Here is a 21767-nt window from a genome sequence, read left to right as displayed (position 1 = left end):
CATAAATCAACTCAGCACTAGACTCTGATACAAAATTGTTTAACAGGGAGAGAGAGAGAGAGAAAAAAAACCCACACCTAATTGCATTGCTTCCTGAGATTTGCTTTCATTTTATGTTAAACCTCAAAGGAATTATAAATTTAACAGGTTCTGTGTTACAATGAACTCTTCTGTGGGTTGTGCTTCTGTAAAACAGAAAAAACAAACCCACACCATAATTTTATTTGCAAGAACTGGTTATAGCTGTTGCTGCAAAGGGATGACCTTCCTGGAGGGAGAATGCAAAATGTAGCTGGCTGATGGCATTTAACAAAACATTTCATATGCTTTTAAAGAAAGAGTTGTGTTTTCTGATTGGGAGCAGAAGGGTTCCAAAAATAATAAAAAAGTTCCTTCAATAATAAAGATATTGCAGAAAGGTGAGGGGGCTTTACATTTATAGTTGTCAATATTTAAGAGATTTAAAAAATAATAGTGATTCATTGTGATTCATGCAAATATCTTTACAATTTATTTCTTTTCATATAGTGGCAATGAAAAATGTCATGGCGATATTTTGGATGGTTCACCATCGATTAATTTATGATCTATTTAAAATCATTTTACTTTTATTAACATTTACATGTGTCTATTTCTATCTCACTTTCAAAAAAAATCTAAAGTTTTAGAAAAAGATGCTTTAAAATAGATGTTATCGTTGCAAATGCCATAAATATGTGGAAAGAATAAGAGATTATTAGCTATTGCAAGTTTATTGGAAACATGTAATGAAAACTTGCTACTTCCAATACAATGAAATACTAGCAAGACAGCAATGACTGTGTAATATAATGTTGAACGTCTGACTTTTAAATGTAATTATTTTATGGCTAGCTAATGAAATTTGCCTCTTAACAAACTAGCCTGCTGCACTCATAAAGCTAGGAAATGCTACTTAACTTCATGACAAGTTTTTGTTGCCATGAGTGTGTTTTCTTACTGGAGTTATTATTATCGCGCAGGTATTCCTTTGTGCGTCGGGGGAAGGGTCCTCTGTCCTGGGTCTTTGTGAGTACACGTAGGATGGGCCCCATGACATGGGTTACGTTCACTATGGGCAGCACAGTTTCCTCTGCAGGGTGGCTTTGTGTGGCTTTTTAGTTTGTTTAAAGAAGTAATTACTGACTCTTGAAGTGTTTTCCTTGAGGTTCCGGATCCCCTCACTCTATCTCATTTTGCTTCGTTTAACAACAGCGCGGCCGTCCGGTCACTCCCCATTCTTGTCCGTTTGCTGGGAAAGATCGGATCCCTATTTTCTGACTCTGAAAGGTGGGAGCATGTGTTTCGTCCAGCTGAGTCTCTTGCTCTGATTTTTTTTTTTCTGGTCCTAATACATGTTTATTCCTACATGTGACAAATCTGCAGTCGTGTTTTCTTTCTGAGTTATAATGACTCAGATGTCATAATTAATTTGATGAGCAGGTGGGGTTATTAGCCTTGTGCTTCACTTGCTAATAGCTGCACAGTTTTTCTAAAGTACTCTTTCAACTAAGGAGGCATTTCTTCACATAGAATAAACAGTATAGCACAAAAGCCTCAGTTAGATAACTATCCGTGGGCTTGAAAAGCTGCCAAGCAGATGTTGTTATTGGAGCTGGCCCAGGCGAGATTGGGCAAGGCAGATGCTCGCAGGGAGGGGAGAGGGGAGGAGAAGGGGGAGGAGATGGAAGAGAGCAGAGGTTGGGGGGAGAGAGGGAGGTCCTCCAGGACTCTCTGCTGCTTGCTTTGCAGGGGTTGGGCCAGATTTTGTTGGGGTGGGAGTTGCCTTCTCGTAAGCCATCTCCATGGTTATGGCCTCTGGTTGGTCCCTTGAAATGTATACATAAATGAGGATGGGGAGGGGGTGGAGGGGACCCTCGCTCCATATCCACATGGGAACGAATCTGAGTGTTCATCCCGCAGTCTGAGACTTCTGGTTTGCATTAGGGCGGCTGTGTGCAATTTTTGAAGGGCCTACGGAGACTCTGCTTCATACCTACTCACATATGTAATGGACATGACGGCCCTGACATTTACCAGAACTCAGAGGTTCTGCTTTATTGCTATAAATTAGGTTGTGCAAATTTAAGACAAAATGCTGTTTTGTTTCCTGTCACCTCACTATATAATTTTTTTCCCCGAGCATGCCCCACTCTTTATTAAAATGTTGCAAAGGAACAGCATACTTTTAAAAATGAAAATCCATCCTGGAACAGGTCATCTTTGAATAAGGTAAACGTGGAAGGTTTCATCTCAGCTGATCTCCTTTCTGTCCTCTGCCTTTGTGTGTGTGTGTGTGTGTGTGTGTGTGTGTGTGTGTGATCTAAGGCTTTTTAAAGCTCATCTCTCACTCCCCTTCAGTAGATTAAATTCTGTAATCTCATTTTTCTTTGAGCTGATCTCAAGCCAATGGTCTGGGGATTTTATAGCCAAGGGATAATTTTTGATAATGGGCTATTAAAACACTTGCAACTCCTATCCTGTCTTTCAAATTAGTGTGAGCACAGATTGTCTTTCTGGGGAAAAAAGTCTTTCCCTGGGCAATAAGCAAATGATTATGTGTCGCAAGCAGCGTAAAAGCCTCCTGTAATGCTTATACGAAACACATAGGTAACGAATCCATGATAAATAGCAATGGGAACTGTGCAGTGCAGGAGTTTTGTTTTATCCTTGGGAGAAAAAGTCTTGTTTTTGCTTATGCAGACAGATTTAGTGTGTTCCAACAACAGGGTCATTTAACAGTTTCCTTAACGATGGAAGTACAGTGGCTTGAGGCAGCTGTGTAAGGTCACGTAACTTTAATTGTTGTTTATAGCATGCTTATTAATAGGTTAAGACGAATATCTTGCTGAACAGAGGTCAGGTAGCACCTGTATAAATAGTGAACCTGCCCTTCCAAAATATGTAATGTAAAATGAATATACACAGCTTGCCACTTTGTGTTTATATTCGGTCCAACTTCCTCTCCTTTCTTTAGTTTTCGGAGGTGTGATTCAAGTAAAAATGACGAGTTCTCCGAAGGCAAACAAATTTGTTCTCCAATAGTCTGTTTTAGTGCGACGGAGATTTTGTTAGCATAGGATGAAAGCCAATAGCCTCAGATTAAAGGGGAGATCTGATTCTGTGTCTTAATTATTTTCACCAGAAAAAAAAAAAATGCAGACAGATAGGCATATGTAATATGCAGCACCGATTGCAAAACCTGTGTGACGGGAATTGTGCTGAGGGTTGGCATGAATGCCTTTCTCCTTCGTGTGTAAAATTAGGCTTCAGACATATCACATGTGTGACATGTGTTGCTGCAATGTGTGCAGATGGTAAGAACACATACGTACGTCTCAATACCATTCTCTTAGCCTGTATGCTTTGTCGCTCAATAGCCTGACAGATGCATATGCACGGACTCCTTCATTGCCCTCTCTGTTGACCGGTAGTATTTTGGGAAACGCTGTTGTAATTTAGCAAACTGAATCTTGGTGGGGGAACAGTACTGCAAGTAATGAAGAAATGGTGCAATTATAGTTCTGAACCTTGTACTCAGAGTTATGACTTCCTTCAAACTGAGGTTTCAGTGTTCTTTAAAGTTAGGAAAGAGAAAAATTAGTTTCCTACTTGATGTAGAATTTGAAAAAAGTTCATCTTTTTTTAAATCAGCAAGTGCTGATGAAAAGTCTCTGAATCATTTTCAGTCTGCACAGAATGATATGGCGTTCTCTGTGAAGTCAGGTTAAAAAGTAAAAGGTCACTCTATGGACAGAGTCTCAAAGAATGTTTTAAATATAGTAGGGCACTTCATAACATGAGTTGTTGTCAGGCAAAAACGTGCATTTGTATGTTGGAACTTAAATAATGTTCCTGCAACAGAAGAGCTAACTGCAACGATTAGTAATATAACATTGTACGCTCCCAAAGAGGACCTAACACTAGCTCTCGTCTAGTGCACAGTTGTGCTGTACCTACGCCTTCAACGTATAAAACTGAAATTCAGGGCAACCACCATCAGTGTCTCTTTAGTGCTTCTAATCATGCAGATGTGCAATTCAATGAACATTTATTTAGTGCAGTGATGGCGAACCTATGACACGCGTGTCAGAGGTGACACGCAAACTCTTTTTTGGTTGATTTTTCTTTGTTAAATGGCATTTAAATATATAAAATAAATATCAAAAATATAAGTCTTTGTGTTACTATGGTTGCAAATATCAAAAAATTTCTATATGTGACACGGCACCAGAGTTAAGTTAGGGTTTTTCAAAATGCGGACGCACAGAGCTCAAAAGGTTCGCCACCACTGATTTAGTGCCTACTCTGTGACTAGCAATGTCCTCAAGGCTAGGGAACTACAAAGGCCAATGAAGTACTGGTCCTTGCTCTCAAGGAGTTTGTCATCTAATCTAGTAATGGAAACAAACTTAGAGCTGCCACCTACATCATATAAAACGGATGGTAGAAGATGCCAAAAAGATAGATAAAAAGTGCTGTTGGAGTGTGGAGGGGATGCAGTCATTCACGAAAATCCAAACAAGGCACATGTGACTCAAGAAATGAGTCTGAAAGATGAAGCCAGTTTCCTCAACAAGAATGTGAGGAGTGGGGGTCCTGGCGGCTGGGAATAGCACATGAAAAGGTAAGTCCTTGGGAGTGGGTAGGGCATATTGGTGGGTGGGGAGTTGGAAGCGATTGGGGGTTGGGAGGTGTGTCTTAGCTGGTGTGGAGGGAGTGAGGAGGTTTGTAAGAGATTAGGCTGAAGATTAGGGCTGCTCGGGGCTTCAGCTGCCAAGATAGAGAATTTCCAGTGGGTAACTCATCAAATGTTTGAGCATTGACAACTCTGACAGCAAAATGGAGGAAGGATTGGAGAAGGGAGAAAACGGAGTCAGGGAAGGAGGGCATTTTAAGCTCGGCTTTCAAATTTTCATGTCAAATATTATTGTTGTCCACCTGAAACATACAAAATTGGATTGAATATAAACTGTAGTTGAAAAACAAAACAAAAGATTAGTGATTCAACTTCAGGAGGGCTTCACTGTAAATGAAATACTTAAGAAATATTTTATATATAAAAGATCCATATGCAGAAGATCTTTTCTTAGTTCGCAAAAACTACTTTTCTCCATTGTTATTTAGTGTCCCTCATTCAGTTCTCCAGGCCACAGATTTCTTGGCATGCTTCTTTTCATCCTACGATGAAAATTTTTAATGAATCTAGTTTTCTTCTTTCCTCTGTAAGCTAGGAAGCTCAGAGATTGAAATTTGTGTTCATTGGTCTGTTTTTCTCTGTTTGGATTCTATGATAGCATCTTAAGTATGCCCTGTCTGGATTTTGTGTTTCCATTAGTGAATTATTGCAGCTTTCTATTAGGCAAAGTGTCGAGTCATTTATTTGTAATAATAAATCAATAAAAAATCAGTCTTCAAGTTTGATGCTTAAGATTTGACTGAGAAGAGGGATGATAGGATTGGACAGATTCTGGAGACACTGAGAAAAGAGAACTTGGTGATGGATGGACAGGCAGGGTAAGGAGGGGGAAGGGAGGGTGACTTCACCACTGAGTGAGCGTTGAGGCTGCTCACCAATACGGGCAATACAAGTAGAAGAGCATGTCTGAGGAGAGAATAGACTTGGATTTTCAACAACTAGTGGTTCCATGCTGCGGAAATGACTGACAGTCAATTAAAAAAGGATGCTTAGAGCTCAAGAGCAAGGTTATGATGGGAAATACAGATTTGGGTGTAATGGAAGGTTTGGAAGAATATGGCGCTGTCCAGGGAGGGATTGTTTTTAGAGAGGATCTGAGAGCTTCAGATGGATCCCGGAGGGAGGTCTACAATGAGTGGGTAGCGGAGAGGAGCTCACATCTTCCAGCCCTCGGACCTCTGTACACTGTCATCACACATCTTCCATCCTCCTGCCGACTGGTTTTGCTCCTTCCTTCTGGGCCCATCTGAGACATGTATTGCAGCAACTTGACTCCCTCGCACCCCCTTATCTGAGGTGGTTGCTTCTCGTGTGGGCTCTTTCCTGTTGTAGGATTTACCATGTAGTGTTGGAATTGCTCATTTAATTCTTCCCCCCACTGCTCTGTAAACCACTCAATAACAAATGTATCTGTGGCATCTAGCTCAGTGCCTGCTCCATTGCTGGGGATAGGAATGGACAGATTCTGGAGACACTGAGAAAAGAGAACTTGGTGTGAACTAGAAGGAATCATCCTAAAAGCGAGAGAAATGCCATCCCAAAGATGTCAGGGGAAGAATGGAGGAGTATCTAAAGAGAGGGACACATAGTCAACACAGTGGTGTTCATAGTATACCCCCCTGTGTTAGTCTGCGTGAGCTACCATAACACAATACCAGAGACTGGTGGCTTAAACAACAGGAATTTATTTCTCACAGTCTGGGAACTGGGAGGTCCAAGATCAAGGTGTCAGCAAGGTAGGTTTCATTGTGAAGCATCTTCTTTTGACTTTCAGAGGGCTGCCTTCTCACTGCATCTTCACATGGCAGAGAGAGAACAAGTAAGATTTTGATTGTATCCTCTGAAAAGAACACTAATCCTATTGGATTAGGGCCCCACCTTTATTTCCTAATTTAATTTTAATTTTAATAACCTCCATAGAGGCTCTATCTCCAAATATCACTTCAGGAGTTGGGCCTTCAACATATGAATTTTTGGAGGTCAGGGTGGGACACAAACATTAAGTCTGAAACACCTCTTTATAGCTGGACACTATGGTTTGCATGTAGATAGACAGATAATTTTAGTTGCAGATATGATATACTAGTAATGTCCAATCCACAGTGGAAAACATCTACCTTTTCTCTGAATCCTAATCTGTAGAATGTTGCTGAGATCCAGATCTCCCTGGCTGGAATCAATTAATTTTTGATCCAGTAATTCTCACAACTGAACGTCTCCTGTTGTTCACTAAATGTTTTTTTATTTTTTATCTATTTATTTATTTTTATTCACTTAACACTATCGATAGTGATTGAATGTGCTTAGGCTGAAGCTTGAAAGGGAATTTCATTTTCTTGAGTAGAAGGTTGTCAGGCACAGGAATGCATTAGGGAGGGAATTATGGAGACTGATTTATCTTTAAATTAGATTAGATGGTTATCTGCTTAGGTTGCTGTAGGTGTGGCTTTGCCTTAGGTGGGGGATAGGCCAGATTTCCTTTCAAGTTTCTAATTGGCCCTAACATTCTCTGCTTAGAATTTTAAAATTCACATTTTCAGGACTGTTTGAAATTCTTTCTTCTCTATCTCCTAGAAATAGTTTGTTGAAAATAAGATAGATTCGGGAAAGAGTATCTGTATAATGTTGCAGGAGAAGACGTAGCAGAGCAGAGACTTTAGATAATTAATGAAAATATTTGTCATTATATAATGAATAATCCTTAAACATGAAAACTCATTATTAATTATTTTTACTTTCCTGAAGAAACCTCAGTGATAGGTCTTTTTCTCTTAACAGAGACCATAGGGAGTCCTCTGGTCTCTCTATTTTGATGATATTATTTAACCTCTTTTAATCATCTTCTTTATTCTTAGAACATTATTTATTGGGCATATACATTTGAATTAAAAAAAAAATGACCTAAGTATAAAAATAACCTGCTAAGTTTTAAGAATGGTGGGTGCCTGGGCTGATGGAAAAGGCAGGATGTGGAATGAACTACTTCTCCTAGTAGCAGAGAGGGAGGAAAAAAAGAATTTGATATAAAAAAATATAATATGTATCTAGCCATAGTAGGAATATTTATTTGCTTCTCTTTTTTTGGTCAGTTTTAAGCGAGCACTTCTATATTTCTATAATGTTCATTGGGAAATTTGTCTCCCTAAGGCCGGAAGTCTGGGCCAGAGGCAGAACCTTTGAAGTTTGTCTCCTTTCTTCCTTTGTACATTAAAATAAATCAAAACAAAACTGTAATCCTTTATTATATTTGACAGCCGTGGAGTATTGCACCACCCTATGCCAGCAAAACCACTCTTTCTCACTTGAACTGGGAGTTTTTTTAGGGTTGTTTTTTTTCTTTTTTTTGGGGGGCGGGGGCATATAGATATGACACAGGGGCAGTCCTAGGGAAGAATGAATAACTGCTAAACCCTGAGCGCAGACTATTTTGGGTTCATAGATTTTACCATTTGCTTTCCCTGTTACAGAACAGGCTGGTCCATGTGCCTGGGGCTCAATTTCCCTCTTGCTGTCCCTAAGCTCTTTAGTCCTGAACTTGATAGTGTAGGCCCGTAATTGTTCTTTAAAATAAAGACATAACACAAATTCTTTGGGTGATTTGAGCTGTAGATGGGGGAGTCTGGGTGGCTAACCTGGGAATGGTCATGCAGGCCCTGCCCAGGGCACCAGTGAAGAATTCCACGTGGGAAAGGGCTTTGACCCAGGCCATTGGAAAAGCTGCACCCCAATTCCTCCCTTCCCCCCACCTTTTGGAAATGAGCTTGTTTTTATATTTTAAATGCGGTCTTTTTTTCCAGACAAATACAACTAGAGAAAGAGTCTTCCCGTTTAGGCCCGTTCTTAATGTTAGAGCAACAGAGAATGCTGAAAGGGGAAGTCTGGAAGAGGTCTTTGTTTCCTTCCCCGTGGAAAACATGGTGGATAAGAACTGATGGCAGTCATTCCTTCATGAACGTCCCTGAGTTTGCAGCTTTAGTGAAACAAACCCCCTCATGCCATTAAAAATAACGTTACAACATCCACCTTGAAATAATACATTAAAGAGAAAAACACCTTGTTTCACAGTAGTTTATTTTAGAGGCTGTACAAATAACAAAACCATGTTATAGGCTAAAGCAAAAAGCCACAGCAACACGCCCTATCAGCACTTTTTTGGGGGGGAAACGGACCAGATGTTGAAACAATACTGTGGGCTCCGTGCATCTGCAGCACTCGGAGACCTTGGGAAAGAAGTCGTGTCTGCACCCCTAGTGTTTCACAGTTTCAGACCCCTGACCTGGAAACTCTTTAAACAGATGTTTAGTTCAAGGGATTTATGTCGACATTGAATTTTTTTTCCCCCTTTGGAAATGGCTGCCTCTAAAATTGGAGCTTTTTACTGGAAAAAGTACCAGGAAACAACTTAACAACTTTCTGGTTTCATGTTGAAACTGTTCTGGCGAAGTAGGAACCAAACGAACAAGTAAACAACTGCCTCATTCACCATTTCTGTTCATGTGTATGAATATCTTGTGCACCCCCCTCCCCAATCACTGCATGGGGAGTGTGGGCTTTCCTCAGTTAAGAGTTTACTACAGGAGCCCTGGCCGGGTGGTTCCATTGGTTGGGAGTCATTTCATACGCCAAAAGGTTGCCATTACAGCCCTGGCAGGGAGCAGGCAGAAGGCAGCCAATCGATGTTTCTCACATCAAGGTTTCTCTATCACATCGGTGTTTCTCTCTTTCTCTATCTCAAATCAATAAAACATATCCTGGGGGAAGGATTAAAAAAATAATTAAAAGACAGAGTTTAGTAAAAGAGAGAAGAGAGCAGGAGACCCTGATAGACTATGAACCCGCATAAATTGTGGCTCCTCTTCCTTTCTTCCTCTAACCCTCTTTCCCCTCCTCTTCATCCCCTCCTTCCCCTCCAAATTGTATTCTGCTCCTTCTCCCAGAAATGGTGCCGCCCAAGTGTGATCCTGGTGTGCGGAGTTCATTCCACAGTGGGGGTCAGTCAGACACGATGCCTTGCATCATAGCTGCCTGTATGAAAGTGTTTATTTCATATCTGAAATGTTTTCATGTGCGTTCGCTCTGCTTTGACTTGCAGAAGGAGAAAGAAAGTAGTTTTACTGGAGGCAAAACAGCCACCTGTGAAAACTAATTGCGTAGGTAGAGGTTTGATGGTATCTCTGGGAGGGATCCTGCAGGAAGAAGTAAATGTTCTTCATCTACGAGGAAATCACCTCTGTGCCAAACTGACCCTCCTCATCAAAATCAGGATTGAGATGTCATCCCATCACATCGGTGGCCTGTGCTTAAGAGGTCGGGGTGGAGAGGGAGGCAAGAGGGAGGATCCCCGAGAAGGCAGGCGCAGTTCATCTCGGTGAACTGTGTAGATAACGTGAAAAATGACAAACACGATAGAGTCAACTGAACTGCCTCGCTAAGGGCTGACATGTGATATGAATGTTCTCTAGTTACAACAGAAATTAGAGACGTAGCTGCTTTTGAGTTCCTTCTTTCTTCCCCTTCGTCAAGTTTTTCTTTTCAGTCTTAAAATCTTCTGTCTTGTCTCCCCCAAACCCCTTCTTTCTTTTCTTTCTGTGATACCATCAATCTAGTGTACCTAAGTATTCTTTTAAAAGGCCAAGCTGCATGATGATGGAAAGGCAGGATTCAATGATGCAGGCTACCCTTTGTCACCATCTGTGTAGCTCTCTGAATGGATTGCCCACAAGTGCAGAAAGAGCAGGTCCACAGGGGCCGTGCTGGGTACCCACAAATAAGCCTGTTGCCTCTGCCTGACTCTGATATAGAAGACAGATCTGTGATCGATCTTCCAGATGGCAAGAGCTGAGCTAACTGACCTGCACAATTCTGCATTTCGCTGGTCATTCCAGGCAGAAATCAGTTATAGTCTCAGTGTTCGATTTGCTCGGCGAACACACCTACGTGTTGCCTTCGTTGTGCAGCCAGGGAGGTTTGAAGCATGTATCTGCATGCTAGTGACTTTTCTAAATGGCTGTCTTCCATGGAAAATCAAAACTCTAGAGAGGAGGGGAGGGTTCCTAGTATTTCAAGCACCGTGAGATTGAGGGAGATTTGGGGGAAAAGTTAGATGATACAGCAGCCCAATAAAAGTCTTTAGAGAGTGACAAAGGGGTATTACAAAAACTACGTACACTGAGTAAGAACATGCAATAAAGGGACATTTACACAATTTTAAAAGGAAGCAGTTTTGTTTGGAGGACTGTGGACACATTTCTTAATGTCCGGGGTGGTTGTCGTCAGCACTCAAATGGGCCCTTGGTGCACCCCCACAGATGCTGAGTCACCCAGGGGGTGCGTGCGGGAGAGGGTCCGTGCATGAGGAGGCTGAGGGGTGGCTCTCTGGAGGCCCCATGGCCTTTAATTTTCTCTGTCTGGAAAGTAACTGGATCCATATCTCTGAAGTCCATGGGGCCTCACTTGTCTCAATGCACTTTGGCTCCTCTCTGTCTTTTCTCTTCCCCAGGGTCTTGTAGGTTCTCCAGGATCCAGCAGTTCTATCCTGCACCTGCTAGTAAAGACCTCCTTCCAGAGCCTCCTGCTTTAAACTACCATCGGAGGCTGTTCTAGGAGAGCTAACCTCGAAGGACTGTGACTCTCTCTGGATCTGGAGGCTATATTGGATGCCTAGCTCTCAAATTCAACCTCCGTTGACCACAATAGCTAGTTTCCATCAATACCATTCAGACGGAACACCCTTCCAACCTTAATATATCACAGTGCCCCTGGGGTCCTCTTTCTAAGCCAGTGGGTCTGCATTGGTGGGAGACATTTCTCCATGATGTGTAGTATCTTGCTCAGGTGCCATCCACAATCACGTCCAGTTTCTTTTCACGATGCTGAGGAACTTAGACCATTTGGCTATATAGTACATTTGCCTGAGGACGCTCTTGAGATTTTAAACCTACAGGTCACCCTTTGAAATGTAATTTCCTCCCTAGGCATCTGTATTTGGCCAAGAACCACCACTTCCGTAGGCCTCTTCACTTTCTTTTCACTTCCATCACCATCCCAAGTAATTGGCTTTTCTTTCAGTGGCTTTTTATTTTTTAAACAAAGAAACAGTGTTATCACTTCACGAGCTTTATAGGTAACAATGAACAGAAAGAGAACAGCAGAGTCACTCTGAGATGCGGCTGTTGAATAGTTGGCGGGGTTCACACAATACCTGTGATTCCCTGCAGCCTTGCATGCCTGCGATTCAAATCTGTCCTCGGCAGAACTGCACATTTCATTAGAGAACTCTTCCTCCCTCCTTATAGGACTTTTATGAATATTTCATGGACCATAGAACGAGGTTTGGGGAAACACTGGTGTTCTGTATGAGTCCCCGAATGAAGGCAGAGAGATCCCAGAAAGAAGTTGTGAAAAGGGGCATGTAAACCGTGTTTGTAAATCCTGCGGCTCCTCGTCAGGTTGAGCACGTGTGTGTGTTTGTGTGAATGTGAGTGTGTTCATGTGTTTGTGTCTGTAATCTTTATAATGTTCCCGTGAGATATGCTTTAAAATGGAATGACATCCTTACTACCCTGATTTATGAAGCCATGGTGTAAAGCTTTTCTTTTTGGTTAATCCTCACATGAGGATATTTTTTCCATTGCTTTTCAGAGAGAGTGGAAGGGAGAGAGGGAGGAGAGAGAGAGAGAGAGAGAGAGAGAGAGAGAGAGAGAGAGAGAGAGAGGGAGAGAAACATCGATGTAAGAGAGACACATGGACTGGTTGCCTCTGCACATGCCCTACAGGAGGCGGGGAGCAAACCCACAGCCGAGGTAGGTGCCCTTGACGGGGAATCGAACCTGAGGTCCTTCAGTGTGCAGCTGACACTCTAACCACTGAGCAACATCAGCCAGGGCCATCGTGTAAAACTTGTTTTAAAAAAAACGTTTAGGAAAATGTGATAGAAAAGAAAACAGCTGAAATAATGGGAGTGTTTTCTCAAAGTAGTTTCCTAGTTCATGTTGATTGTTCGGCACAATCTCATTTGACATGGTTTCTCCATCCAGGGCAAACTCAAGAATGTACCGCTGCTAGTAGCAACAGAAAGAGAAATCACAGGGGAGATAGGAGCGACACCTCATCTGCCTTTATCCAAGAAACATGGCCTAGTTTTGTGCCACCTCGTTGCCCCGTGGCAGAAGAGGGCCCTGGCTAGGAGAGCCGTTCTGCAGAGGCAGCTCAGGGCCACGTACCCCACACGTGTGGAATGTTCTCAGACACTTACACAACCTGTTCTCACCCACCCCCCTAGCCCTTTGACTGGGAGAGCTGAATTATTCAGCGTCACCCTGAAAGCACTGTGGCCTTACTAATACGCATCCATGTTTACTGTTCGTTAAATGGCAGGTTGGAGTCCATTGCCCTGTTAGAGCAGTGATAAACGTAGTAGATCTGAATGAAGGGGCTCCGTAATGGTAAGCAGTACCTTTGCTTCCCTTGAATTTACATCCTAAAATGAGTCATCAAAGAGGTTCGTTTACAGCTTACTATGTCCATAAAGGAACACTCGAGATGCTTGACAGCAGCCACTGCCACTAAAGACATAAATGGAGGGAAAGAAAAAAAAAAGGCCCACACTGTTCACTTTAGTAAATTGCATTATTTTAACAAAATCTAATTATAGGAGATACTGACATAATGCTCTTAAAAAAACGTGTCCCTTAAAAACGCTTATCTTTCTTGAGCACAGCAGCAAATAATTCTGCCTGCGTGTATTAATAAATCCAAAGACAAAGACATCGTAGACGGTACACTGTAGACGTCATTCCTGGAATTATCTCTTTGTTACTGAAAGATTTTTGAGGTTTTCTCCTTTGTTTATTCAGGACCAAGAGTGGCACTTGGGGAATTCGCAGTCTGACATCCAGCTTGCCGGAGAGCCACCTCCAGCCTCTGACAGCTTTTTGCATCTGTGCAGTAACTGGAATAAGGCACAGCAGTCGCCTCTTGCTCATCACGTTCTGGGACTGAACGCAGTTAGATAGCCATAGCATTCCATTTCATGTTCACAGTAACCTCGCTTTTATTCCCATTTTACAGTTGAGGAGCCTGAGGCTCCGTGCTTCACTGACTTGCCTGCCCAAGGCAGTCTGGCTTGAGGCCCTTGGTGCTAAACCAGGAGGTAATAGCGCCTCGTATGTGAAAGTGACCCAGTCTCTGTGATTCGTTGGGCCCTTCCACCAGGTGCTCCTGCTTCTAGGCCATGGAAAGGCAGTTTGACTCTCTCACTTCTGCTCAGTTCTGATGGGGCAGAGCCAACTCTCATCAGAACGGGGGTGTGTGCAAACCCAGGTCAAACCAAGCCAGGGTGCCTTAGTTCCTGGCTCTATGGAGAAGGCCAGGGTTTGGAAATGAACAGCCTGAGAATGCTGTGCTCTCTCCTCAGGTTTGGAAGAGGGCCTCTGGAGCAGTGTCGGAGGGAATCACCCTGTACTCAGGCCCTTGTTACTCTTGTCACCCAGTTGGTCTTGTCCCCTTGGGTTCAATTTTATGAGCTCATGGTGATAAGGTCACCTCGATTCTCATGATTCTGAAACTGTGGCTGCCAAGAAGGCTAGTGGTTCTGAAATGTGTGAATGGTGTGGCATATTCTCTTTCTTTTTGGGAGTTAGTGGACTGGAGACTGGAATATTAATATTATATTTTACCCTTCCTTCCTTCCTTCCTTCCTCCCTCCCTCCCTCCCTCCCTCCCTCCCTCCCTCCCTCCCTCCTTCCCTCCCTCCCTCCCTCCCTCCCTTATTTCTGTTGTTTTTCTTTCCTTCCTGATTTTTCTTCTATCTCATTTTCCTTACTGTATCTTCTTTAAAAAAAAATATATATCTTAAGCTATAAAGACAGGACCAAAGAAAAACGCATAGAAAATGTCCCTAAATTATAAATACATTATTGGGGGGGGGGGGCTATAAAAAAGTGAACAACTTTTTATTGTTGACACTATTGCAGAAGTACCTCATTTTCATTTTCTTTATATATTTTCTTCTTAATTTACAGCAATGAAGTTGGTAATGTAGACTAAAGAAGAAATTTCTTAGGGAGGGAACTTCTCTAGTTAAATTTTTAGGAAAATGTATTTATTTCTAATATGCAGAATGGGTATGTGGTTAATAAATTTTTAGGGTGCACATTTTCCCCCCTCTGCAACTGCATTTTGGTATGAGATGAAAACTGAGATTATTAAGACAGGAAATTCAGTAAGAACTGTCACCCTCAAATTCAACCTCTCTGGAGCTTGATATATATATATATATATATATATATATATATATATATATATATATATGTTTAGGGCAGTGGTTCTCATCCTTAGCTGCACAGTAGAATCACCTGGGAATATTTTTAAAATCCTGATTTCTGGGCCTCATCATTAGTAACAAAGAAACAGAATTTCTGGAGGATTAGGCCCAGAAATCAGGATTTTACAAAGATTCCCCAGGTGATTCTAATGTGCAGCCAAGGTTGAGAACCACTGGTTTAGGGCCTCTGGAAAAAGGTGCTAACAGATTACCTTCCTAACTTTAAAGATGGTAACAGATTACTCTCCTGACATCCTTAAAAAGATAACAAAAAATTATGATTCACTTTTATTGATGAGACAGCCAGAGTGTGTAGATAGAAGTTTCACAAAGTTATTTAAAATTACCTTTAAACCACCCAACACAGAGAGGAGGTTTAGTATGTTTTGTAGAACACTTAATTGATAATGAGCTTGTCATTTATGACAAATGATCAAATAACAGTCTGACTGCCTTTCCAAAAATCTTACTGCCATTCTGACAGTAGCCATATGGTGGTAGGTACCATTATTAGCTTCACTTTACACCGAGTAAAGGGACTTTCCAAGAGTCAGGAGAGAAGGAAAGGGACTTTCCAGGAGTAAAGGGAAAAGAAAGTACTTTTCAAGATCATACAGCTAAGAAGTTGTGGATTTAGACCAGGTACTTGGATTCCAGAACCTGTGTAGCTCATTGCTGCTATATAAGCATGGATGGGGGTGGGGGCTGGAGGGTAGGGGGTGGACAAAGGGCCCCTGGAATCTGGAGTTAACTTGAACAGGACAGACTGAACGCAAGGTTTTGGACATGCAGTCAGACTGTATACATATACAGAACTCCAACCAAGCAACATTAAAAAAATGCAAAACAGTCCTGATTGCAGTGAAAAGACAAATGATTCTACTTTTGGTGAGACATTAAAAAGCATGAGATAATTAAATTATTGATCTTAGATACCCGTGTGTTATTAGAATCACTGGCATTATAGCAGATGAGCTTTGGGATAGTGAACAGCCTTTGAGTGGCTAGTAGAGAGCCAATGCGCTGGCGGACGGTAACATAAATTAACCTCATGGTTCACTTCAAATCAGCAAACAGTTATTGAGTGCAAATCCCCAAAGACCAAGTCTCCATGCTTATGTGCTTATGCCTGATGGAGGAGATAAGATCTGTAAGTAATGCAAGGCTGTATCAGGTTGGCCTTCAAGAAAAGTAAAAATATGGAGCTACTGAGATGCAGTGGAGGGGCTCACAGCTGGTTGTGGGGCAGGAGGGAGCATCTTATGGAGAGGTGGCATTTAAAAATGTATATATATATATATATTTATTGATTTCTGAGAGGAAGAGAGAGGGAGAGAGACATAGAAACATCGATGATGAGAGAGAACCACTGATTGGCCACCTCCTGCACACCCCTCCCGGGGATCAAGCCTGCAACCCAGGTATGTACCCTGACCTGGATCAAATGATGACTTCCTGATTCATAGGTTGATGCTCAATCACTGAACCATGTCCGTCCAGCGAGAAGTAGTATTTTTGATTGACTTCAAGAAATTGGTTTTGTCAAGTGTATGAGGGACATTTAGACCAGAGGAACAGCATGAGCAAAAGTCGAAGAGCAGGATCCCTGGCCAGGTGGCTGAGTTGTTTGGAACATCGTCCAGTATACCAAAAGGTTGCGGGTTCAGTCCGCGGGAGGCAATGATCGATGTTTCTCTCTCACATCGATGTTTTTTTTGTTTGTTTGTTTTTCCCCTCTCTCCCATCCTGTCTCTCTAAAAATCAATGAGAACATATCCTTGGGTGAGGATTTTTAAAAAATAGTCAAATGGCAAGATAATACAGAAGTTATACAGTGTGGCTGGAATACAGAGCCTATGGGTGGGAGTGGGCAAAAGGACCACAGAGGGCCATATGGGAAAAATAGATTGTGGTGACTTCATAAAGAGCCTTGAATGTTGGCTTGAGAGATTTGTATTAATTCCTCAACTATATCTAGAGGCAACTCCCATATACTATTTATTCTCACATTACTTCTCTGCTGTCAAACTCTCCCTTGCTTTTCTTCTTCTCCTTTTTTTTTTCTTTCTTTTTTTTAGGGAGGCTGTATTGTTCTTATCAGAGAAAACCACATTCCTACAAGTTGTGTTCTCTCTGCACGTTGCCAGCCTTCCTTGAGACAATCATTTTGAGAACTGTCAAATTTTCTAGCTTCAGTCTAATTGGTGGTGACTACTTAGTCCCTTTGCACCAAAGAACTTGTTTGTAGCAAGCTTCTTTCTTTCAAACATTTGTTAGTTCATTAAAGATGTTGTGTTTGAGGAATGATATGATAATGCACCGGAGAAGGCAATGAAAGACCAGGACAAAAGACAAGTTGAATAGTCAAAGATGAGCTATAACCATCGGAGAAAACTATCGCACCTGATTTTGACAACATTGCCTTTGAAGTTGTTGCCAATCTGCTTAAACTCTTTTTATGGGTGGAATGAATGAAAATTATAAAGCATTGATGTAAAAATAATTTTGGGGGGGTCTGCTTTTCTTTCTTCCTAAGAATATTGCTTCCTTTCCTTTCTGTCTTCCTCCCATCCATCCATCCATTCATCCCTCTCCAGTCTTCTTACTATATAATTTCCTTGACAGATTGACTTTTACTTGAAAAAGTTTATCTGATTTTAATACAGGTGATTGTCATAAGTACACTCTTTAGCTGCAAAGAGATGGAAAGGCCATTGTTCCCCAACAACAAAACTCTGGCAGAGAAGGGCATGTAAAGCTACATCAAGAAACCTTAAGACAGCTTGTTTTCATAATCTTGTTCTCAGTCACTTTTCCCAGAGACTTCCCCAGGGTAATATTTAGTAAGAATGTAACCAGTAGTGAATAATACAGAATTCACTCACTCATTCATTTATCACACATGTACTGTCTTTTAGGCTAATAGTATGGTAATGGAATTATTACATTTCTCTATTTTTCTTTTGCATATTAAACGTGAAACAGTTTCTGTTTTCTTTTAAAAATGTAAATGTTTAAAAATCATGATAATTCTCATATTTACTACACATTCTTTCTCAGGAGTTAAAACTTTCCAATTTTTTCTTTTTTATCCTGCCTGGAGGATATTTTTCCATTGATTTTTAGAGAGAGTGGAAGAGAGAGGAAAGACAGAGAGAAATATCGATGTGAGCGAAACACATTGATTGGTTTCCTCCTGCACATGCCCACACCAGGGGAGGAGTCTACAACCGAGGTATGTGCCTTTGATCTGAATCGAACCCGGGACCCTTCATCCCTAGATGAAGATATTTTATTTATTGATTGAAAAGAAAGGATGAAAAATTATAACTACAACAATACAAAAGAAAATCTATGCATAATATTTTCAAATTTTAAAATATTTTCAAGATTTAATTTTTTATAAAAGGAGTTTTTAAAATTAATTCATCATAACCCTAGCCAGTGTGGCTCAGTTGGTTGAGCATCCTCCCATGCACCTAGCGGTCACCGGTTCAATTCTGGTCAGGGCACATGCCCAGGTTGCAGGTTCGATCCCCGGGAGAGGTTGTGCAATGGGTAGTCCATTGATGGTTCTCTCTCATCAATGTTTCTCTCTCTCCCTCTCCCTTCCTCTTTCTCAAATCAATAAAAACATATTTTAAAAAATTTAAAATTAATCATAAGTATAGGTCTCATAGTGCCTTAAGAAAGTCATCGTAAAGAGGAAAATTAGAAATAATTCAAGATACTCTAAGTATTGGGAAAGATGTTCAAGACTTTGAAAGTGCAATCTAGTGGCTACACCAACCCTTTTGCTATTTCTGACCTTTACATTTTCTCCTAGAGGAAGAAGAGTTGAAAAGTGGATCTTATTTTTAATTTCTCTGCCTTGTGTGTTGGGGAGTGGAATGGATTCTCTCACTGAGAGATAAGGGCAACTACAAGTTTAAAAACTGGCTACCCATTGAATGCATGTATCCTTGCAAATCCTGTACCAACTAAAAAAAAAAAAAAATCTCCAGATAGTTGTAAAAACTAATTTGTGCTTCATTACCCTGCAAAGAGTGTGGGCACCTGTGGATAAAGCTGACTGAATATTTCAGAATTTGTGCAGCTTGCCTAGCAAACCTCAAATCATGAAATATCAGTGAAAGCCAAGGCCCATTTTCTGTTGTTTTCCTGTGCAGCTGGTTATTTATAAAAGTCAGACCTGTTTGCTTTGTGCTCTACGCACACCCTGTCTGGTGAGCCGGAGTAATTCCTGGTTGTGGCGTGGACTGTGGTATGCAGGACGCGGTGCAGGATGTGGGTCGCTGGAACTGACACACCGGGATTAGTTGCCCTCTGCGGGGAGACCCTGGAGGCCCCTGAGCCTGGGCGAGGAGGCGAGGCACCTCCGTGGGTATGTGACCTCTCACAGTGAAGTGCCAGCCTCCTCGCTCACTGATACCATTCGCAGTAACCTGAATGACTGGTTATTCTGGTCAGGAGAAAATAGCACTGACATCATGTGATTCTGGCAAAGTAAACCCCATTGGAACTTGGCCTTTGAATACCCAAGGGGCTGGCAGCCATCTCGGGGGTTGGCTGGGAGCCCCATTGAGTTCACTAGTAATCAGTTGACTGCTGAGCTGGACAAGCTGCCCTAGTTTTTCTGACAAGCTCTGTCTAAAAGAATGATGGGCAGGCTGCCATTAGGGTTTTTCAGCAGAGTTGCTAAAGATTAACTCTGCAGCTCCTGCACATATATGATGTCCTTTGTGGCGTGTGGCTGTGCCAGTGGATGAAACTCTGGCGGGAAGGTTCCGGTTCCTCATTCAGTTATTGCACGTGGAGTCCCTCTCGTGCCCAGTGGACTCCCAGAGGCCAGGAGAAACACTCTAAAGGCCTTTCCATGTCTGTTTCGAGGGAGTGCCAGTGCATGGGTTTTTCTTGAGGTTTCTAGTTTGTTTTTTTCCCCCCAACAAAATGCTAGCATCTTTAATTATGCAAAATTTCCGACGTTGCATTCCAGCCATCCTTTGAGAGTAGATAGCACCTAAGACAGTGGTGGCGAACCTTTTGAGCCCGGCGTGTCAGCATTTTGAAAAACCCTAACTTAACTCTGCTGCCGTGTCACATATAGAAATTTTTTGATATTTGCAACCATAGTAAAACAAAGACTTACATTTTTGATATTTATTTTATATATTTAAATGCCATTTAACAAAGAAAAATCAACCAAAAGAGTGAGTTCGCGTGTCACCTCTGACACGCGTGTCATAGGTTCGCCATCACTGGCCTAAGAGAAGCCTTTGGAACAAGATGAGCGTCTCATATTTACGTATAGGACAGATGTATCCATGCGTATTCCTTTGATAACCTTTGATAATTCAGAGTATTTTCCTGGAGAAAGGAGGCATTTGCAGTCAGTATGTCGTGGTCCAGAGAAACCAGTTCTTTGGATAAACCTGACTTTCCAGTGCGCGTCTAGGTTACCTTTTAGGCGACATCTTGGTAAACTTTTATGCCTTCTCTCACATAGTTAAGCTACAACTAATGGAGTTACACAGGTTGATGAAAAAATTGTTATGCGGCACTCCAGGTGATGGGGTTAGCGTGTTTAATCTTGCCTGATGCTGGAATGTTTCCTGAGGCACATTCCCGTTTTCTCCAGATAGCTGCCAGTGTGGATCCGACCGCACCGCTGTGACAGCGCCTTTCCACCCTCAGGCTGCAGCGCTGGCGGTGCCCAGTGGGCGTGCGGGCCCAGGGACTCACAGTGGGTCTCCGCCCACATTCGGGAGCTCTAAGGGCACAAGCTAAGATTCTGAACGTTTCTTCCTATTGAGTCAAGGCTTTGATTCTGACTCCTCTTTGATCTTTTCTTCCCAAAAGCCATCTTTTAGGAACGGAACAATTTCTCTCTTGATGTTCAACAGTTTTGTGACATTATTGTCCATCAGAGAATTTATGGAAAGGAAGCAGAAAGATAACATCTGTGCAGACATTTTTAATGGATTTGTCCAGTGCCGCACACCTCTTTCCCCAGCCCAGTACCGCCTGATGGGCCCCGGCCGCACCCTCCAAGGAGCCGCCTCCAGGGCAGAGCTCACATCTAGAGCAGCAGCCTTTCGGGTGCATAGGTAAAGGGCATTTTTAGTGAGTTTTTAATTTGACTTGTCATCCTGACACTTACCGAGAGACGATAAAAGTGACCCGGGTTTTGAATCAGGGTTTGTAAACCGGGGAAACTTTTGAACATGTTTGTTCCTACTGGGTGTAGTGTGGAGGAAGGAGCCAGTAAGAATGTCCACAAAACTGTGGTATTCCTGCTATTCCTGCCAGGTTTCAAGAACTCACCTATCTCTCCCTCTGTTTAACGATGGTATCGCCACTCTCTAGAGTCTAGATCAAGCATGTCAAACTCAAAGGCTAACATGGGCCAAATAAATGAGGCATTTGGCCCGCCCATGGGCCGTGAGTTTGACATGCTTTCTCTACAGACTAGTTTATCTCAAGAAAGGGCTTGAGGGTGGTGATAGAGAAAGCGTTGTGGAGTTACCCTATTCCTCTTACCTCCTCTTTTCTTCCTCCTTCCTTTGTTCTTCATGCTCTTCCCCCCTCCCCCCACCCCCCTTTTAAAGAAAAACAGTACTTAGTGAGCATCTACTCTCACCAGGCAATGCACATTATTTGCAAAGCTAGTCCTGCCCTCAGGGGTGTCTCCTCTCCTGGCACAAAGATGCCTCAGATTAAATGAGC

The 21767-nt window shown here is 42.1% G+C and overlaps 1 protein-coding gene across 15 annotated transcripts in view; it reads left to right on the top strand.

Moving 5' to 3' along the window:
• The window catches only part of NFIB (nuclear factor I B), a 226534-nt gene that overhangs the window by 42202 nt on the left and 162565 nt on the right, over nt 1-21767 (top strand). The window lies entirely within an intron of this gene.

Source organism: Myotis myotis, unplaced genomic scaffold (genome assembly GCF_014108235.1).
Source record: "Myotis myotis isolate mMyoMyo1 unplaced genomic scaffold, mMyoMyo1.p scaffold_m19_p_12, whole genome shotgun sequence".
NCBI lineage: Eukaryota > Metazoa > Chordata > Mammalia > Chiroptera > Vespertilionidae > Myotis > Myotis myotis.
Note: the sequence above shows the minus strand (reverse complement) of the source record. Positions and strands in the feature narration are given on the sequence as shown.